The 16762-nt window shown below is 27.9% G+C and overlaps 1 protein-coding gene and 1 long non-coding RNA gene across 2 annotated transcripts in view; both read right to left on the bottom strand.

Annotated features, from left to right (window-relative positions):
• LOC107437254 (neuromedin-K receptor) overlaps positions 1-16762 on the bottom strand; it is a 112133-nt gene that overhangs the window by 47139 nt on the left and 48232 nt on the right. The gene's annotated exons all lie outside the window — the stretch shown is intronic.
• Positions 12630-15222, bottom strand: LOC147807781 (uncharacterized). The gene is made up of 3 exons (XR_015434907.1): positions 15096-15222; positions 14434-14473; positions 12630-12850 (listed from the first exon to the last, which is right to left on the bottom strand). It is a non-coding gene; the product is annotated as an uncharacterized LOC147807781 (long non-coding RNA).

Below are 16762 nucleotides of genomic sequence, written 5' to 3' on the forward strand. Positions count from 1 at the left end.
CAAGATGTAAAAGTTCTCCATTGCCAATTGTCAACAACCAATTGGCAAATTCTTGGTTACCAGCTTTAACTCTCATATTAATTGTCAAATGGAGGATTTCAAAAAATGGCCAAAGAAAAGAGTATTTTATAGTTTCATTAATAACCTGAATATGTGTAGCTTTTTTAACGACAGGTAACACTTGTCGAAAATCTCCCCCTAAAATGATTATCTTACCACCAAATGGTATCTCATTAGCTAGAAGATCACGAAAAGTTCTATCGATCATTTCTATTGCTTTTCTGGGAATCATACTTGCTTCGTCCCATATAATAACGTCAACATTTTTTAAGCGAATCTTATCACATTTTTTTAAAATACAAATCCCATCGTCTTTTTAGTAATGTTAGGTCTTTTCTTTTTAGGCATTACTTGTAAATAAACAAATCGAATTAAGATTTAAAACCAGATTAAACTTACGAATTAACGTTTTAGAAAACAAATAATCAGATTAATCAATATATCAATACGAAATAAGTTGAGATGTTGTAAAACTGAAGAATGAAATTCTAACTATTTTGTGATTGGTTGCATCTCTGAAAAAGAAAATTCAGACTTGTAAATCGCTTTTTTAAGCTTGCCGTTTTCAGACATGTGATTGGCTGTTGTGAACGGCGGTTATTCTTCATTATTAACTGCAAAATCGTGCTTTAAAACTAAAATAAATAAAAATTTAAAATTATGTAAAAGATTTGAATGCCCTAAATGTCTTTCCTGAAAGATTCTGAATGAATTGATTCCTTAATCTTAGATTTTCATCACGTAGTTAAAAAGTTTTTCAGGGGACAAAATTAACTGCAAAAACTTTTTTTTAGAATAGAGAGACAAGTTAAAAGTAATACTAACTAATAAAGAATTGCCTGCAAGAAATATAATATCATATTAGGAAATTACAACTCGATAAAATTCTAACGCAACTTTTAGAAAAAATTAAGAACAATATATTGAAAGCAATAAATTAACAATTAATACAATTATCATTAAAAATAATAATCAAAGAAATATATTCAATTACTATTCAAAATACTAAGATCAGTTTAGAAAGTAAATACGGGTTAAAATTCAAACATAAATTTACAAATAATAAAACTCACGATATAAATGAAAATTATAAGATGATGGACAGAATATATATATATATATATATATATATATATATATATATATATATATATATATATACACTCTATAACAAAAGAATCGACGCACCAAGAAGGAGTTGTCCGATTGTAACGAAAATTGGTGGATAGGAAGACATTGTACAGAATAGTAAATGATTAAAATTTCAGAATAATTGAATAATTTAATGCAGAGTTACAGAAACAAGTTCAATAAGGTGTTGATAAGCCTCTAGCATGGATACAATCTGCCACACGGCGTGGCATAAACTGATAAAGCTCCCGGATGGTCTCTTGCGGTATTTCTTGCCAAATTCGATCCAATTGTCGAACGAGGTCATTAACGTTCCGTGCCAGATGCAATCGCCTTCCCATCATATCCCAGACATGCTCGATGGGAGAGAGATCTGGCGATCTTTCTGGCCAAGGAAGAGTTTGACAAGCTTGCAGACAGTTCATAGCAACACGTGCTGTATGTGGTCTGGCATTGCGTGCTGAAAAACCAGCCCAGGGCGCTCTAAAAGGAACGGTACCAAAACAGGTCTTAGGATGTCGTCGACGTACTGCTGTGCAGAAAGTGTACCTCTAATGACGACCAAAGGTGTCCGGCTGTCAAAGGAAATGGCTCCCCAGACTATTATGCCTTGTTGAAGGCCGTTGTGGAGTGCAATAGTGAAGGCAGGATCCGCCCTTTGACCTCATCGTCTCCAAACACGTCTTCGATGATCGTCAGGACACAATTGGAAGCTTGATTCGTCCCTAAAGACTATACGTCCCCAGTCGGCATCATTCCAGCCATATTAGCATACGAACATTCATGCATACGAAATTTCAAAGCAATCAGACGATTGCTTCTTGGTGCGTCGATTTTTTTGTTATAGAGTGTATATATATATATTTCTTTGTTAATTTTTATAATTTTTGCATGTGCAAATCCATTTCGGGCAAATCCGTAGGTAAAATTATTTACTAAAAATTTATTTATTAATTTACACAATTTTTCCATGTGCAAATCCATTTCGGGCAAATCCGTGGGTAAAATTGTTTACCAAAAATTTCTGTATTAATTTTTCCATGTGCAAATCCATTTCGGGCAAATCCGTGGCTAAAATTATTTGCCAAGAATGCAATTTATGTTTCTCTTTCCTATTTTTTATTTTTTCTTAAATAAATATTTATTTTCTAATATTACTTATGTTCAGCTATTTAAATTATCCTGTATAATATTACCTTGCGCACATCCATTTCGGGCCCATCCTTGGTAACTAACAAATCAATGCACAGCATAGCAAATCACTTCAGCAATGCAGTAAGAACGGCACTTTAAAGTCCTCTATTTACACTCAATTTGCGCTTTTGTTTTCACATTTTGTAATCTGGCAATCTTGTTTGCGAAAATATTTTTAAATCATTCTTGAAAGATTTCCCTTTCATGTAAGTACATCTGATTTCGCTACTCGCTTTATAGCTTTTGTTTTGTTTTATACTGTTTTTTTCTTTTATTTTATTTTCTGTTTTTACGTGTTATTTTTACTTATTGTGTTCTATTTTATATGGTGTAATTTTTGTAAAAAAATTTTTGAGTGCTCCTCACACTATTGTATTAATATATTTTGCTTTGGCTATATTGATACAATATCATAAAGCACTCTTTCTTGCGGACATAATCGTGTGGGCTGATGAAAAGATTATATCTTTTATTTTCCGGGGTTTTTTTATTAAAAAAAAAAAACAGAGAATTTCATCCTTTTTTTTTCTTTTTTTTTTAAATCAGTTGTTTGTTATTTTTTTCATTATTATTTCCCCCTCCCCTTTTGCATATGTCTATAATTTTCCTTTGTTTTATCTTCATTACCTTCTTTATCTTCAGTTCTTCTACTAAAGTTAAAATTATTCCCTTAACATATATGTACTAAAAGGAATTCTAATCGCTTACACTTGTACCTCTACTTCCCACGTCCAAATATTACTATCTATTAATATTATAAACATTTAGATGTCATGGTGAACAGAAGTGATTTTTCGAAGTAATCTTTTTTTTAAAATAACATTTATTTTCTTATAACATTATATTGTTCAAACAAATTTGATGAGTTCACAACCATAATTTATTATTTTCGATAATAATACCAGTACTGGAAAATAATTTTAAAATAGGGATACAAAAATATTTAAGGGAAAACAATACCTTTACGACTTTTGTTAATTTTATGCTGATGACAACTAGTACAATATTGAAATAAGTGAGAAAAAACTGGATCCTACCTAGCGATTTTTAGGTCAATAGAAATACACGGACAACAATGGAAAACTGTAACATCATCATTAGACGTAGTCAATATAAAATAAAAATCGCCACTCAGCTTTAGCTGGTAAGTTTAGTCGTCTTCCCATCATACAATCTCCTTCCCATCATATCCCAGACATGCTCGATGGGAGAGAGATCTGGTGATCTGGCAGGCCAAGGAAAAGTTTGACAAGCTTGCAGACAGTTCATAGCAACACGTGCCGTATGTGGTCTGGCAATGTCCTGCTGAAAAACCAGCCCAGGGCACTGCAAAAGGAACGGTAGCAAAACAGGTCTTAGGATGTCGTCGATGTACCGCTGTGCAGTAAGTGTACCTCTTATGACGACCAAAGGGGTCTGGTTGTCAAAGGAAATGGCACCCCAGACCATAATGCCTTGTTGAGGGCCGGTGTGGCTTGCAATAGTGAAGGCAGGATCCCCCCTCCGCCCTGTGCGTCTCCAAATCGATGATCGTCAGGACACAGTTGGAAGCGGGATTCGTCGCTATGGACTATACGTCCCCAGTCGGCATCATTCCAGCCTGATCGAGCCATGCACCACTGTAATCTGGCATCAAGAAGCAATCGGATGACTGCTTCTTGGTGCGTCGATTTTTTTGTTATAGAGTGTAAATGCACATTGAAAGTAGTATAATTAATACAAATTTGTGTCGATTGGAGTAATTTTAGGCACTTTTATGTTCATAAACTTAGAGCATTTATAACTCATAAGCTTTAAAGACCGTAATATTTCATTGAATAGGTTTTTTATTTTTTTAACGACTTTTTGTGGTTAACGGCTCATTTTCAGTAGTAATTATTTTTTCCTAAATATTTTGCTAGCGAATTTTGATAGAAAATACATTAATCAATTTTATGTATGAATTGGAAAATTATTATTTATTTACCGATATTAGCAACTCACCTACCCTTTTGTGTAAATCATTTCCCACTGAGAAAAAATAAGAACAAAACTACAGGAATATGGTTAAATTTACTATCTATGGGAACACCAAACAGATCGGAAATGTTTATCGAATTGTTTTAGTAAAATTAACAATAAAATATGACTTTTTAATGTGTAATAGAATTTGGTAAATATGTTGAAAATTGTTAGTTTTATTATGATACTTCAGAGCCTTACCTAAAAACCATTTTATTTCGTTAAATTCACTTTTCAGTTTTGTATTTTGTGCCAAAAGGTGTGCCAATAAGAACTATAATTTTGTAAACCAGAATTTGCCTTAAACCATTACTATATGAAAGGAAAAATTTCCAATTGAATGGTTTAAATAACATATATTTTGGTTTTATTTTAATAGCATAATGGTTTTTATTTACCAGAAATTCCATTTTTATACATTGCTGTAATTATAACAGAATTGTTTTCGCCGTGCTCTCTTAATCAATTTTACAACGAATAGAGATTCACCTACTGATGATCAAATTCATCAATCTTACTTATCTGAGGGAATTTAAATTTTCGATACTTAACACATTATCAATATATCACCACAATCATTTCTCTATCTTTATTATAATATCTTAGTAAATGTAATACATGAAAACTGTCACTCTAGGGAAGAGGAACGGTGAAGATTTATGACATGAATTTTAAAAGTATATGAATGCTCAATTCATAATTTTAAGATTAGTGCAGATTCATAAATCAATTAAATATAATACGTTTTCATTCTCCTTATCTTTTTCCTGCATTGTCTTCAAAAATAATTTTCTTCGGAACCTTTCTTTCGGAACATGTATTTTTCAAAGCGATTTTCAAGGAAAAGGAAGTTGCAATTGTGAAAAAAGGTATGTGAATAACAAAATCGAAACAGAGGTTTATGTAAAAATAGAAAGTCACTGTTATTTTTATGTAATACATAATATTGTTATCGATTATATATTAATGTAATACAGTAATATACAATCCTGCTTATCCTCAATATACATCCTGCTTTCGACGTCAACGTAAAATAACCTATTCCTGATGGCAGGTGGCAGCACATAGCAGCGGAGCGGATATAAAGGAAAATATTGCAATCGCTGGTGTAATGCATAAACGGGGCGATTTATCCGACGTCCAAACGGCTAAATTTTTAAATGTTCGCGCGTCGCCGTGGAAAAAGTATAACATGCGTAGCAAAATGACACTATCGTTTTTTTTTTCCAATGGCAGGCACTGAATTTGAATTTTTTGCCTATGCTATGATAGAATTGTTGCTCATTTCGCGTTACCCAGTGGGCACCTGTGAACCAAAGTCACGGAGGTGAGCAACATTACCCACATGACACTATCTAAAATCAGCGACATGACAAAGGTGACGCATCACGGACCATAGATGACAAAGGTGAACAAAGGTTGTGGAGGTGAATTCGGGTGAATACACGTACCACTGCTGAACAACTGATCTCCCGCTGTTACTTTTTTACAATAATTTTTTGGTAAATAATTTATCTTTAATTACTTATTTATGAAAATGTAGATGCGAAACTATGACCAGTCAATGAATTAAACTGCAATAATTATTATAAAACAAGTATTTAAAATTTCAAATAACACCTATGAACTAAATTTTTGATGTAAGCAGAAATACATTTAGAAGAAAAAAAAAATTTTAACAATCGAAAACTAAATAATAATTTCAAATAACTTTGAAATAGTAGCTGAGCATAATTATTAGAAAATTTTTTTATTCCAATATAATTGATAACCAAATTTATTTTAAAACGGTGAAAAAATTGGGATCATCAGTTGGAATAATTAATAATATAAAAATTTGATGTTATATTTTATTAATCATCGAAAAACAAAAATGACTGCGAAGTAACCATGGAAATCGGTGAGTGAGGCGAACAGGGAGTGAATCCACTTAGTAAATACGTAGCATATTGGCTGTTTCTGCGCATTTAAATAATATCTAAATTACTTGATTTTTCTAATTTTGTTAAAAAATGAATAAAAACATAGCAAAACGCTACATCTTAACTTAATTTCAATACATTTAATCTTTGTTTCAAATATTACATTTGCTTAAAAACATTTTATATTTTTTTTCAATTATTATAGCAAATTTTTAAAAATATGCTTCTTAGAATCTGCATCGGCATACATCCTTTATGTTTTATGAGATTGAATCTTTAATGCAACGGAAAATTCTAGAATACGTATGTATGGAAACTGAGTAAAGAAATTTAATATTCCCCTCGTTGAATAAATTACTTCAGTGTTTGATCTTTATTTTGTAAACTTTCTGGATCAAAGAAAGCCATTTTAATTAAATACCAGTTGTAACGAATTTACAAACATATTGCATATTTTTATTTACCAAATAGATGTTTATTTGTGCCTGAAAACTGAGATATATAAAAAAATCTTAAATATAAATTGCGAGAAAGTAAATGTGTATGAACTTTTTCCTATAAATTAGTTTTGAATTTGAAATGTATTTTTTTTTCAATACGATATTTATGATTGCTCAAATTCAATATGTATAAATATACAGTCAAAAGTATAGAGAATAAATGGAAAATAATATAATAAAGATTAATGAGAGAGAAAAAAATAGTAAAATGAAAATTAAATAAAGAAAATTTCAAAAATATTTAAAAAAAATTTATTTAAAAAAAATTATTAAAGAGTCTGAAAACAAAACATGAAAAGATATTTCACACGTTGAAAAAGAATCTCACACGATTATTTCCACAAAAAAAGTAGTACTTTCTAATATTGTATTATTATAGCCAAAGCAAAATACATCAATACAATAGTGTGAGAAGCACACAAAAAGAAATTAAACGGAAAAAGAGCAGATTAAGTAAAATATATACGAAATAAAATATCTTAAACAAACACGTTTTCTCAAGGTAAATTACAATTCACAGGTTAATTCCAAAATTCAGACCATGTGTTCTTTATCAAATAAAAAGTGAAACTAAAAAAGTTTAATTTCGATATTTTGTAATTATTAGCTGACTATCAAGATAGAAGTTTCCAATTTTGGAGAATGTGTTCGTTATCAGTTTATAAGGGGAATTGAAAAAGAGTTTATATATATATATATATATATATATATATATTATATATATATATATATATATATATATATATATATATATATATATATATATATATATGTATATATATATATATATATATATATATATATATATATATATATATATATATATATATATATATATATATATATATATATATATATATATATATATATATATATATATATATATATATATATATATATATATATATATACTGAAGAGCCAAAAATACTACCTGCCTAATATCGTGTAGGGCCCCCGCGAGCACGCAGAAATGCCGCAACACGACGTGGCATGGATTCGATCAATGTGTGAGGTAGTGCTGGGGATAATTGACACCATGAATCCGGCAGGGCTGTCCGTAGACCAGTGGGAGTAAGAGGGGGTGGAGATATCTTCTGAACATCACGTTGCAAGGCATCCCAAATATGTTCAATAATGTTCATGTCTGGGGATTTTGGTGGATTTCCGATACTCACGGTATACTCGTGAAGTGGTCGTACGTGAAAATCCAAATTTCAATGCTATCTCGGAGATGCTATGTCCCATCTCCCGTACTCACGATTCCATAACCCAATGGTCCTCAGCCTATTGCCAGGGAATATTTGATTTTTCCCCTCATTCTCGGGAAAACGCTATTCTAAGCAATGACGTCAAAAACAAAATTGGTTTATGCGCATGTGCACCTTCTGAAAAATCTAACAATGCTGCTGATATGAATTGAAATATGCCGGTGGTTGATGAAATTACAGTGTAATTTTTATGAATCCCAACAAAAAGTATTATCAGCTAATTTCGTTAGTCAAAGTATCATCACATTATTTTAATAAAGAGTGTGATGTCTAGGTAAGTTTTATTTTCTTAAGAGTACCGATAGTTTCTTTTATCGCTCCCCCAACTATGAAGTTATAACTCTTCTATTTTTGTATGTTTTTCTTTTAAAAACCTAACCCAGATACGTGTTTTCCTTTGAAACATGTTATTTATTTTGTGCTGAAAGAATTTAAGTTCAATATGTAAATAAAAAGATATGATAATGAATGGTGAATTATTAAACATTATAAAATATGTATTTTCCTAGAAGTTATAATTTTGGTTCCAAAACGAACATTATATTGTTTTATAAAATTTTTTATTTATATTATTTTATAAGGTTTTATTGAATTTGAATTATGTTTTTAAGTATCCTTCCATTAACAGTCATACGCATAATTCATGTCATTGTGCAGCTCTAGTGCGACGTAAATAAAGTACCTATTTTTGTAATTTCTTGACAAAATATTGAATGTGACTTTCCAACTTTTTTTCTATTCTGTTAATGATATAAATAATTTAATCTTTTTAATAACTTTTATTAATAAATATCTTAATTGAAAAAAATTATAGGGGAAGTTTGTAAATAAACAAAACATTTATAATGATGTAACATCTTATAACATGCACATCTTAATTTTAAAACACCCTTCATTTTTACAATGAATAGGAATTGATAATTTTAAATTTGTTTTAATTGTTGAAAAAAAACAAAGAATCTCCAGAACATAGATTATTTACTTTATTATTTTCTTTTGTTGGTACAAAATATTTCACATTTAAGATATAATGTAATAATGATTAAATAATTAGTTACATGTATTTTAGTTTTTAAAATATCATTATTAACACTAGGTTTTAAATCAATCCATTTCAATGGCATACAGAGGTGCAGGGATACCAGGGACAGATTTCATGAACGAAATCATTTTAATTCTAATTACTGAAAGAATTATGGTACTTTTATATTTCAAGTGAGTGCAGTAAATGAGTAACCAAATTACTTATGGTACTTCATTACAGATAATAGGTACACAATATAGAGATATTGTGGTATTAGTATTTTTCTGACTCCAAAGATTGATAAGTAATATTCTTTTCTTGAAAAATATTATTTCTAACAAAATATTATTTAATTTGTTTAAAAATCACAATTTATCTTAAATTGTTTTCTTACAGCTAGTAACTATTTAATAAAATTTCTTAATTAAAGCAATATTGGTATTCTTGTAAATAATTTAAAGTTTGAATAAATAATAAGTCAATCAGATACCCCTATGATCGGATCAGTATGGTCATGTCGTATCTGATTCATTCAAATTATTAAATTTAAAAAAAAAATTTTATTGGTTTATATTTTACTTTTGTGCCTTCAATGTCAACATTCACTTTTCTTCTTTTTTTAATTTTCAGCTACATTTTTGAAGACAGCTCTCTATTGTACTACTAACTAAGATCATCTAGAGTGAAATCACCAGTGCAACTACGACAATGATTAAGGCTAGTGATGATCATCAAGCAGAGTTTAAACTGATTTTCCGAGTAACCTCTCGAGACCAACGGCTTATTATTAAGACATCTGAGTCTTTTACGTGTTTTAATTTTTTAAAAAAAGAGCAGCAATAATAAAATTTAGTTTATTGTACTTAGGGACTTCAGACTGAAATTTTCATTTTTTATGTTTTGAAATTTCTGTTACCTGTATATTTTTAAAACAATCAATTGATTTATATATATATTAGAAATTTGTATTCATGAAAATGCCCTTGATAAATTAAATTTTTGTGTAAAATAATTTCCATACAATATGCATTAAAATTTTGTGCAATGTTATATTTAATCATAACTTCTAAATAATAAAAAACTTTCATTGATGTCTTTGACAATTTACTGTTAAAATAATTGTCATATATAGTAGAGTAAACTTTAACTAATTTCTTTGACTGTCAAAGTCATTGAACACACAGCACTATTTTTAAAACTACTCTATTTTAATAATGCTCATTTGAAATTGCTATAAAAGTTTTGTAAGCATTTAAACATTAGACAAACAGTAAAAACATTGTATTCTGATTTAACAACACTTGTTGAACTGAGTTGCATCCAGCAACGAGGCTGTTGCGTGGGGTTTTCGTTCTGATCCCCATTGAGACTCGCCTAATACATTGCAAGTTCAAGTGAATCTGTTTGATTGTATTCAGTTTTATTTAATAATAAAAAAAATCAGATTTTATTCATAATGATTTTAATTTGAATTATTTTCTTAAAAGCCTTGAAATCTCCATATTTTATATAGCAACATTTTTTCCTCTGGTACATAAGTTTTTTAAAAACTAATAAGGTGGATTTTGTTTTGACCTACTTCTTTGATGCATCCAAATTCACTTAATATGATTTTAACAGTATATAGCAAAATGTTTGCCTCATTATTTTATCTTGTATAATTTTTTTAAAATTTCCACTTAATATTTCTACTATGGCAAGAATTCTGCTTACTAAAAGGCATATAATATATGTATATTTTTAGTCAAGGAAGAAGAATATTTCAGCGATAATGAATTTTTTAAAATTATATTTGACAGATTAAGTTTACTACGAAAAATTAAACCTTACTGATATTAATGTTTTAGTTTATTTTAATGCTATCTGAACATTGTAAGGAAGCACATTGACTCTTTAATTATTATTGACAAATTAATAATAGTGTATTTTTTTTCCAATTTGTAATATAGAACACGGAAAATTTTGGCATTAAATAAACAAAACAAAAACATTGTCCTTCTATATGTTTTGCTTCAATTTTCCTAGCCCAACTATCCAAATTGTCAAGCTTTAACTATATTGAAATTAAGTCTAGATATTAAATGTGCACAAGTTTAACATTGTACATCAAGCATTTCACTATATTTAATTATGTAATAATCTTATTTATGGATATTGAGGAGATTTATAACAATTGTAAGTGGTCCCGAAGAAAAATTGGTGTATCTCATCTGAGTATGGCTCGATGAAAAATATTAAGAAATGTTCGATATCTAGTGGAAAAAATCGATGAAATGTAAGGTGATTGTTTAAGTTTATGAACAAACTTTTTTTATTCTGCCTTACTGAATCGTAACTTCAGTTTCCCATAGTTTCTTTTTTAAAAATCGTAGACATACCAGAATTTTACTAAGGCTTTTTGAATTAATCTAAATCGATTGTTCACATTTTCGTTAATTGATGTAGCTCTTTCGGTTAATTTTCCAAAATGAATATATGTGAATCGTATCATTCATTTGGGTAAAATAATCCTTAGAAACAAGCTATACAGTATTACGGGATTAAAAAGCATACAAATAGGAAAAAACAGTACATATTTCAAGCGCTGAAAAATAGTCGTCTGTTTTCAAGACATGAAGGAGAAGAAACAAAAGTGATTGGAAGTATAAAATGTAAAGACTTATATTTTAAACCACTTTTGTTTCTTATTCATGTCAGGCCAGAGTAGAAAATGCAAGCTTTAAATATGTCAATGTTTTTGAATACATGTTGCATATTTAAAATTATATAAAGTGATTCTCTAAAAAAAATTATAGTATGTTAATACTTAGTAAAATAATATTTTGAACTAAATATTGAAGTCTTAGACTATATTAAACTTTTAAAAATCTAAAATTTCATAGGTAACTGTCCATAATAAATAAAATGAATAATGTTCTTGATAAATAAACATTGCAACATATGATTTTGAAATGTTATTACTCGAAAATTTTTTCATCAAATCTTATTCAAATTTTTATTTTATTTTGTAAGAAATATCAATAAAACTTAAAAAAAGTTATGTATCCCCATTTTTTTTTAGAGCTTATTGATAGATTCCATTAAAATTTGACATTTAGACAATTAATCCTTAATATGATGTCAACTTTTCTTTTTTATCATTAAGTAAAAATATACATTTTGTTTTCACTGAATAACCCTTGGATATGCTACTTATGATCAACAGTGTTCTTGATTTGTTTAAATAGTTTAAAAATTGGGATTTAAGTAAAATTATCACTGAACTTTACATCGCACTCCAGACATAAATATTAGAACAATATTTTCATTCATATTTCCAAGGGTACCCTTTGCTTCATAGTTTTTATATACACATTATCAAGTTTTTGTAAATCATCACTAGGAAACAAAATTCTAGAAGCTAAATACTAAAAAAATAATCTTCAAGCATATTATAATGGAAATATTACACTTGTTCATAAATATTTAAAATTAAAACATACAAATTTGAATAATGACACTGAAATATAAATAATGAAATAGGAAAAATTTTCAAGTATTAATAACTTTTATTTTTGTTTACAATTTTATTTTATTTGACATAGTAAATTTTTCATCTTTTCTGTTTAAAGTTGCGAGACAGTATGGATTTTAATAGCTAAATTCCAATTAAAGTCTTAAACATCTAAGCAGGAAACACCACGCTTCATCATTTACAGGGGATACATCTTTTGAGAAATCTCAGATATTACAAAACTTTTTCCAAGAACCTGAAACAAAAATCAAACACAAACTTAAATTACAGTACATTTTAAAAATACTATCATTATAAAAACATAAAAGCAACTGAATTTTAATTAACTTTCTTTTACTAATTATGTATTAACAAAACTACAGTAAAAAAGTTGGAGTTGTGGCAATCATTCGTCAGGGAGAAACAGGGTTTGCTAAATCTAAGTTTTCTTCTATAATAAAAAATATATAAAATTAACAAAAGTGTCAAAAAAAGAAGAAGAAAAAAACAATTTTCCTCAGGTGTAAATAGAGTTCAGAAATATTCTAAATGTATACTTGTATACACAAAGAAATTAATAAAAGAAATTATTGCGAGAATATTTTACACTTTTGTCTTATTAAGACTTAAGTTCATTATAAAATAACTGAAATGATTCTTTGGAAAATGTAAAGCCAGTTTTAAATAATAAATAAAGGGAATTCCTAAAAGCATCGTCAAATCATATATCGTTGGAATGTAAAAGCACATATTAAACATTCACAGATCGTTTATATTAATCTTTGATAATAATAAATGATTGTTGATTAATAAATTAAATCGTTGCAATATCTTTTTATCAAAAAACTTATCACTTTATATCTTAATTATACTTTAATCTTTATAGTTTTTGCATGAAAAGGGATTAAAAAATTTTATTGCTTGTTTCCTAACATTGTAAGTTCATAATTTTAGGATTTTTAAATGGGTATACATAAATGTTTATTAAATTTAATCAAGAAATTGAAAGTAGATAATGAAATTATTTCAATACTGAACAAACAATATGCATGCACATTTCATTAATACATTTCATTCGTTCATATGCTTTCATGATACCTATCATTTAATTCAAAGTGCTTTTTGCAACTAATAATATTTTTTATAAAATATAATATTAACCACAAAATTATCTTCCATCGTCACTCCAGAATCATTTTCTTATTCAATTAATTTATAATTTTTTTTACAAAATTCAGATTCTTACATAATATACTCTTACAGGAACATGTATAGCTTCTGATTTATATTTATTAAGGAATATAAACATATCTTTAAAAAAAAAGATCAGAAATTTAATCTTAACAGATAAAATTTCTTAATTCAACAGATATTAAACTGTTTGAGGAATGCCTGATGGAAATATCAGAGGTATAAATAATGAAATGTCAGATATCTGATAATAATTATTTATCGCCAAGACCATGCAGCCAAGTTCACCAACAAATAGATAAAGAAAGGCATATTTTCTTTAAATGGTTGATATAAGCTACACTAATACACTTAGGTGAATAAAATAAATATCTTGGTCATAGTGATAACAATACATCCAGTAACACTGAAATCATTATCAATATCACAATAATTGAAAAATGATTATAAACAATGAGAAGTATTAAATACAATATTAGTAAGAGGTGATAAATATTATTCGGTACCAAAGATGTTAAAATAACATAAATTAGTAAGGTTGGAAAAGGTAGAAATATATTATTAAATATTGTATTATATATCATAAAAATTTTACTTTAAAGAATTTATTAGGAGTGTTAATTTAAACTAAATGAAATGATTAATTACCTCTTATGACTAAAACCAACCATCGCTTCTTCATCTGCATCTGAAAGGTAAAAAAAAAAAAATAAAATTTAATGTTTATTATTGCATACTAATTAATAATAATGCTCTTTTAAATAAATATATTTCGTTATAATATACATTCTATTCTGATATATTAACAATAAAACAGTCTTCTGTTTAGATATCATAGTTCTGAACCAAAACAACTGGTTTTATAGCTGCTGAACTAATGTGTTTTTTATACGAAACTCTCATACATATCAGAAGTAATGATGAGAATAAAATGTATAAAAGCAATTTAAACTTTTCATGTAGCCTACACTAGTGCCATATCTACAGTAATTTCTCTTCCTGTTAGTAGTTGATAATTATCTCTTTTCTGAAGCATAATATAAACTTAACAATTTACAGATGGATGTGAATAGCAAAATTAAGTTGTCTAAAAAAAACAATTTACATATTGCAATTTAAAACTTAACGTTTTGGGGACATAAAAGAAAAACGTCACAGCACAGCATTATTCAAACCTTTTAATAGTGTATTATTGCAAGACACGAGTAATATTTATAATAAGGAATAAAATTCAATACTCTTTAAATGTTTAAAGAGTTTATCAGTTGCAATCACAAACAGAAGTTTAAAGAAAATGATAAATTACTTACTTCATAGCATTATTAATCCACGCCGTTTCGCGCTCCCAGTTTCAAATGAAAATAAACAAAACGGTTGAAAAGCCTTGCAGAAGCAAGACAGTGTCACAGGACAGTACAAGGCATGTTGCGCACGCACAAATCAATTCTGACGTCATTGCTTAGAATAGCGTTTTCCCGAGAATGAGGGGAAAAATCAAATATTCCCTGGCAATAGGCTGAGGACCATTGGGATATGGAATCGTGCCTCCCGTACGCCGACTATAACACCACGTTCTAACTCACTTAAACCTGTATAACCTGGCATTGTAGCAGCAGTAACCGATCTAAGAACTGTGCTTGATGCTTGATATTAGTGGGAACTCGGTATTTGGCCCGAAGGGCCACCAACCGATTCATCTTATTCTGTAAAACATAAGCTTAAAGACATATATAATATAATAACATACAATAAAGAAGAGGGGTAGGAGCGAGCTCCAAAAAATCAAAGATACTGATATAGAGCACATTGAACTAATTCTAAAGAACTGTGCTAGACACTCGTTGTCTTATATACGCGTTGCCGATCGCAGCGCTGTACTTTGATTGGCTCCATACCCTTTTATTTGCATACTCATGCCTGTACCAGTTTTTTTGGCTCTTCAGTGTATATATATATATATATATATATATATATATATATATATATATATATATATATATATATATATATATATATATATATATATATATATATATATATATATATATATATATATATATATATATATATATATATATATATATATATATATATATATAGCACAATAAAGACAAAAAAGATTTAAAAAAATAAAGAAAGAGAGAAAAACGAAGAAAATTAATAAGTTTTATTTACTGTGCATAAAAAATATATCTATTAAAATGCGAAAAATTTAAAAAAAAAAGAAAAAAAAAAAAAAGAAAAAAAAAAATATGAAACTATAAAGGATGATCTCTGCCAAAGAAGCAAAAATTTGTCAAAAAAAATCAATATTTTGCATTTTATATTTTTGAAATCTAGGCATTTAACTGAACATTTAAAAAAAAAAAAAAAAAAAAAAAAAAAAAAAAAAAAATTCTGGAATAAGAGCAAAATTGATGAAGTTATGGCCATTTCAGTTTTGACCACACCCCTTTGTTTACCTTTTTTTGCCTGCTTAAAATTAGTTAAAATTAGTTTAGTTTAAAATTAGTTTTAAATAAGTTGAATATTTTGTGAATTTTTTTAAAAAATTTAAAGTATATAATTATTAAACTAGCTCATTAGACAAGATTTATAGGTATTTATATCAAAAACAAGAAATATTTGTTCAGAAGTAAAATTTGCAATGAAAAAGTAGTAAAAGTCATTTTTCTCAAAATGTCTTTTTTGACAAATTTACAAATTTCAAACTGCTCCAGCGTAATGAATTTTCATTCGATTGACCTGAGAATTTAATGCTACATATTAATGAATATTATTAACATTTTGTTGGAAAAGTTTTTTGAATTAAGAGAATAGAATTTTTTTTATACATGATATTTTATAGAGGAATATTAATTTTTTCCTAAAAATGTAGGTTTTTTACTGTTTTTTTAATGTTATTCGTTTCTATAATAAAAAATAGAAAAAGTACTCCCAAACATTTTTTCAATATTATCTAATATGTGACATTTTA

Source organism: Parasteatoda tepidariorum, chromosome 6, assembly GCF_982258835.1.
Source record: "Parasteatoda tepidariorum strain Cologne lab strain chromosome 6, Ptep-v5.0, whole genome shotgun sequence".
NCBI classification, from domain to species: Eukaryota; Metazoa; Arthropoda; class Arachnida; order Araneae; family Theridiidae; genus Parasteatoda; species Parasteatoda tepidariorum.